The sequence below is a fragment of the Chenopodium album genome, chromosome 6 (genome assembly GCF_948465745.1).
Source record: "Chenopodium album chromosome 6, dcCheAlbu1.1, whole genome shotgun sequence".
Taxonomy (NCBI): domain Eukaryota; kingdom Viridiplantae; phylum Streptophyta; class Magnoliopsida; order Caryophyllales; family Amaranthaceae; genus Chenopodium; species Chenopodium album.
Window position 1 is genome coordinate 66,784,711 of NC_137839.1, and position 6,199 is coordinate 66,790,909.

General features: G+C 34.5%; 1 non-coding gene across 1 annotated transcript; it reads right to left on the reverse strand.

The window, feature by feature from the left end:
• Positions 1 to 4,121: 4,121 nt before the first annotated feature.
• On the reverse strand, positions 4,122 to 4,240 carry LOC145637368 (5S ribosomal RNA). Its single transcript, XR_014114161.1, has one exon. It is a non-coding gene; the product is annotated as a 5S ribosomal RNA (ribosomal RNA).
• Positions 4,241 to 6,199: the final 1,959 nt, after the last annotated feature.

Here is a 6,199-nt window from a genome sequence, read left to right on the forward strand (position 1 = left end):
GAAGCGAGTTTTTCTAAATTCGCGGTGTCCCATCCACTCGCGCCAACCCTTCACGGTTAGGCTTCCGTGCGGTGCATCCGGACAATTAACCATGGACCCTCTATTGACTAACCCATATCCCGAACTTTAGAGAACTAGAGCCATGGTTAGGTTGCAAACTCATTGCATCATATTGTGACTACTTGACTACTTGTGCATTCTTTGCTTGTGCATACTCTATGTGTTTTTCCTAACCGTTTGTTTGACTTGCGATTAAGCCTAAATAAACTAATTAATGACTAAAGGACTTTTTTTAATTAATTAATTAATTTGACCTAATAAATATGTCTAAAATCGAGTCACTGTTCCTTTAAGTCAACCCGGATTTTTATTCCCGTATACTGCACAAGCGTCAACTTGTTTTGGTTATATCCGGAGTTCTAGGAAGAGTTACGAGTTGTAAAACATATGGATCTGTAGCCCCGAGTTTTATCTTTAATTTGGAGCTGGTTTCATCCCAATCAGAGTCACAGATCAAAAGTTATGACTAAAATACCACATCATGTCCAGTTTAATGCATATACGTGAGGTCTTAACTTAGTCTTTGCTTGAGTCTAGTCACATGGTCATCACACGAGTCTTAAAATGTCACCTACACTCACTAGTTTTAGCACACACTTTGAGTATATGTCACCATGACCATGTCTTAGGTTCATGCATGAGTCGGTTTTTTCCGTCGTTCGAGTTGAGGGTACACTCTATTCCTAATTTCTTCATATCTCTCCATCCACATCATTTTTCTTCACATCACAACCTTCATTCTTCCTACCTTCTTTCATATATTCATGTTGAATAGAGTTGAGTAAAATAATTAACAATGAATATTCCTAATTTCCCTTTCCACAGTACTTGGTCAAGGAGAGAAGGGTGATTAATCAAGGACAACACCTTTATTCAAGTCTTACTTTTTGATAAACCAATTCGTCAAAAGTGGAAAGCTAAAAAGATAATGGCAACTCCAAAAGAAGTCAACGAACTTAAGAATCAATTGACTACCGTGACTGAGGCATTAAAGGTTTTAACCCTCAAAATCAATGACCCTATGAAGCAACAACTGATGGACCTCATGCAAGAAAGTTCGAGCAAGTTGTCTAGTGACTACAAGTTTCAAGGCATTAGCTCACAAGGGGTCTCGGTGGACAAAGATCTTCTTCCGCAGAAGTTCAATGCCAACAACATCCCGAAATTCAAGGAAACTGACAACCCTTATTTTCATCTAAGAGCTTTCGAAACAATAATGAGTATTAAGGGTATTGATAAGAAAGTGTTTCCCTCTATATTTTCTCTATCTCTTGAAACCGTTTGCCAACAATGGTTCTTCTCCCTTGACAAAGAGAGAACCTCTACTTGGGAGTCAATAGTGAACGCTTTCATTGATATGTACAAGTGCAATATTCAAGTTGAAACCGATTATAGACAACTTGAGATGCTAAGACAAAAAGAGAATGAAGGCTTTACTTCTTTCTTTAATAAATGGAGGGAAACTTCCGCTAAGATGATTAAGGTGCCCATTGAAAAAGAATCTGTGAGGATGTTTATCAGGAATCTCCAGGAGAAGTATTCGAAGCATTTAAAGTATCAACATAATTTGAATACTTTCAAGGCCGTCTATGATATCGGTATTGAAATCGAAGATGACCTTGCAAAGCAAAAAGCTACTAACAATAGTAACCACGGTGGCTGGAAAGGAAACAAGAACGACAATCCTTCTTCTTCCGAAAACGCCCACTCTAGTAATAATGTTAGTACATTTGACCATAATGGTGTCTTAGCCAAGGACAATCAAGGATCTAAAAGGAAACCCAGGAGAGAGTTCACACCCATTGGAATGACCACCCATTGGAATGACCTAAGATGCTTCTTTCAATCGTCTCTATGATCGAGCGTTAATCAAACCTATTGGCCCTACCGAGGATCCAACGCCAGAAAATCGATCTTCGAGATGGAATCCCAACTCTTATTGCAAGTATCATCATGGTCGCGGTCATACTACTGATGAATGCTACAAGTTTCAAAATCACATTCAAGATCTCATAGAAGCAAATAAGATCTCATTGCCTCTAGCTAACGAGAAGACTGGGTGATGATGAAGCATACGACACAAAACAGAGGCGAGCTTCAACGGCAAGATTTCATGACCTCTTTTTTCTATTTCTTTTTTTATTTACCCTTTCCCCCAATAAGTCTAGCATAGGCACCTTTATTTTCCCTTAAATTAATTTTGTAGAATCTTTCTTTTTCCCTTTTAATAAAATGAGTATTTATTTCCTTGCATATGATCATTTCATTACATTGCATTAAAAATAAATAAAAAAAATAAAAAAAATCCATGTCAAACTAAGCATAAGGTATACCAATGATTTGAGGTACCCCTTGTAGCCACATCATATTACCTTTCACCCTTCAAATATACAATCCTTTTTTTGATAAACCACTTTGAGCCTCGTCTAACGATAGACCTTTCTTCTTTAACCCATATCTACCTAACTTTGGGATGGGACAGTGTGCAACTTATGCAATTTTAAAAAGCTTGAGTGATTTAAAAAGATCAAAATAAATAAAAATAAATAAAAGTGCAACAAAGGGCAAGTTTTCCAATGTCATTGACATGAACATGTCTTTGATATGAACACGTCTCAGATTGCGTCTCTTATCGAGTGCTCAGTACCGTGCCTAAGAAACATGAATGTCAAGTGAGTGATAGACCGCATGATCGGGATTGCCCACACTTATAAAAATAAAAAATTCAAAAGAATTTAATCACAGTGGGGTTCAAGTTTGAGGTAATGCTTGTTAATCTAATCCTAAAACTTGTTGGCGACTCTTTTGCTCTATCTTCTTTCCCTTTGGACGTCACCGTACTTTAGTGTATGATCACAGTGGGGTTCAAGTTTGGGCTAATGCTTGAAATATTCCCTACAATAGTATAACATAAAAAAATTTAATTGCAAAAAATAATTGAAAACAAAAACTGAAAAACAAAATAGTCGAGTAAAATACCATATATAGTGATATTGTAAATTTGTAATTTGTTCTTGGAAATTGCAATTGAATTGGAACCTTGAAAAATTTATCAATTGTTTTATGATATTGATGACTTGATGAGAATTGAGGAATACGAAGTATATAATACGGAGTAGAGGGAGTGCAAGGAAAAGGGTTAAAGGGTTTAGGTTTCACAATAATCAAGTAGTTTTTTTGGGAATTGGGAAAGAAGGAATCATTTCGTTTTCTAAAATTTCCTTACTCCGTTTAGCCGCATTCGTATAAAGCCATCACTTTTGGATTTTTTTTCCTTTTTTTTTAATTGGGCTTTAAAAAAAAATTCCCAAAATTCATCAGGGGCCAAGCCTAGTGGAGCCCCTCTTATGGTCCGCCCCTGGGTGAGCCCTTTGAGTCTTGCATGGTTTATTCGAACCATTACTGCTTTTATGCATTCTAAATTATGGGTAAATTTGGATTGTGTTTTTGGTCTACTCTAGGCAATCTGGTTGACCAGGAACAATCATCGCTTCCGTTCGGATGTTTACTCGCCATCAGGGGTTTTTGCCTTGGCTAACTAATGGATTACTTAGAGTTCTAAGGCACGTGATTTTGCTTCTTTGTCCATTCCTACATGTCCGCCTGGCTTTCATGTGACTCCTGTGGTTGGTCTACCGACTAGTCCAGGCTCTAATTATGATGTATTCCTTTCCTTTTATGGTGCGTGGGATCGGGGGATCATCGGTCTTGCATGTGTTGGACCTTCTTAGTCCAAGTGGGTTTTCCTTGGGTCGGAGGGGGTACTCAGGCTGGGTTTTCTATTTCATCCTTAAAATCAGAATTACTTGCTTGTCTTTTGGGTCTTTCTCATGTCTAGGAAAAGGGCTTTTCGAAGATCATGCTTCTCACAGATTGCAGTTCTATTAAGCAGCTTTTACAGGGTTGTACATCCCCAGATATTTCAGTTGTCTGGATTCTTAGGGAAATTCAGCTTATTCTATCTTTGTTTCACATGTTCAGGATTCGAAAGGTTTTGAGGCAAAAGGTGGGACAGGCTCACGTTTTGGATGGTTTAGCTCGTCGTTGTTGGTTACTTCTCAGGGGTGCAACACGAGGATTTCCTAGGAGGTCACCCATCCTAGTACTACTCTCGCCCAAGCACGCTTAACTACGGAGTTCTGATGGGATTCGGCGCATTAGTGCTGGTATGATCGCACCCTCATCGTCGGTTACTTTGTTCCCACTTTTAGTTTGTGTTTTGTTTGGTTTTTTTTGTTTGTAGTTCTCCTTGTAAAAGTAAAAAAATAAAAAATAAAAAAAAATAAAAAAATATTATCTTTCTTAATATACAGAGAATATTTTATATTTTCTTCAAAACAATAAAAAAAAGTAGAGAATATTTTACATATTTAACATAACATGATGATATTAATTATCTTTACCAAAAATAATTTGTTAAAATATTATAACATATTGAAAATGTTATTTCTTGTCAAATTCGTAGTTTAATTTAAAATTATTTAGTTATATACGAGTATATTAGTTTGGATGTGTCAAAAAAAATATTACTTTGGTTTTTTTTTTTTTTTTTTTTTACCAATTTCGCATATATATTCAGACACACAAATACATCTGTACAAAAATACAAATATATTATATATATATATAGGGTTGTGATCCAATGAGAAAGATCTTAAAATGAGAAGGATGAGAAGGAATCTCAACCATTCATACAAGTAATCTAATGCCTGATATTAGAAACAAAAAAGTACGCTACTTTACTTCATCTCTCTCACTATTACTCTACTGATCAAATATCACAAAAAAGTTTCCTACTAATTTAAGTTACCTTCCATTTGATCAAGCTCGACCGTCGTCCTCAAATTTTTACTATTAATCTTTTCTCACTCTTTCTCCCTCAAGTTTCATGATTATTGATCTCCTTGCTTTCAATTCTTCCTTCCAGTAGAAGCAATCTGATCATCTTTAGCATTCTAGATCATAAGTATTCATTTTGAAGCTCCCCGCAATGTCAATGAATGTTGTTACAGAACTCTTTAATGGAAATAGAGGATGAGGGAGGAAGAAAAGCAGGGTGTTTTTAGGTGAATGAATAAGAAAACTAATTAAGCAATTAAATTAAATCTAAAGGATGACTTGAAATGTCTACTGAAATTGACAATGTCGTTCCTTCTCTATCTAATTCCCCATTCGTAGGTAAATGAATAAGAGGAGTAAACAATTTGCATATTTAGTAGCAAAATCATGCACATTTTGTTTAAAATTTATGTACATTGAATTTAAGTCGAAAAATTTATGCATATTCAATTACAAAAATATACACATTCAATATAAAATATATGCACAAAAAATCTTTCTCATCCTTCTCATTTTAAGGAACTTCTCATTTGACCCTAACATATATATATATATATATATATATATATATATATATATATATATATATATATATATATATATATATATGCACACACACACAATAGTCTTGTGCTCGTGCGATGTGTGAGTTGTTTATTAAATTTTAATATAAGTTTTTTAAATGTTATTTCAATTTTCTACTCATGGATTAAGTTATGATTGTCTACAACCTTATTTTGACAACTTTGGACAACAGTGATCACAACTAAAAAGAATGGTTATCTAAAGTTGTGATCTCTTTTCATTTTCCAACAATATAAGTGGGAGAATTTTATAAAGGAAATTTTTTATTTGACTTAAATTATGTATTTGTTAATTTTTATCATTGTTGTAGATGCCGTACGACTTTTTATTAATGAATTAATATTATTAAGTAGATGTCGAATTGTTGATTTATTGACAACCATAGATTGGTACTCCCTATAAACACACAATTTGTACCACTTTTGGTATACTCAAAAGTGGTTTAAGATTTCCCAAATAGATAGGTAAGCCCAAATGTTTTGGGCATTCTTGACCTATTGAGCAACTATTCCAGGTATTTAAATTTGGGTTTTTTTTACATTAATAAGAATCATGATTATGCAAATATTACCTTGTTAGATAGAGTGAAAATAAATCTAATCGTGACTCCAGAGTACTAAAAATGGATGTAATCGCCCAAAATATAACCATAAACTTCTGTATTTTGAAAAAAAAAAATTGAATTAAACCTTAGGTACGTCCAAATATAACTTAG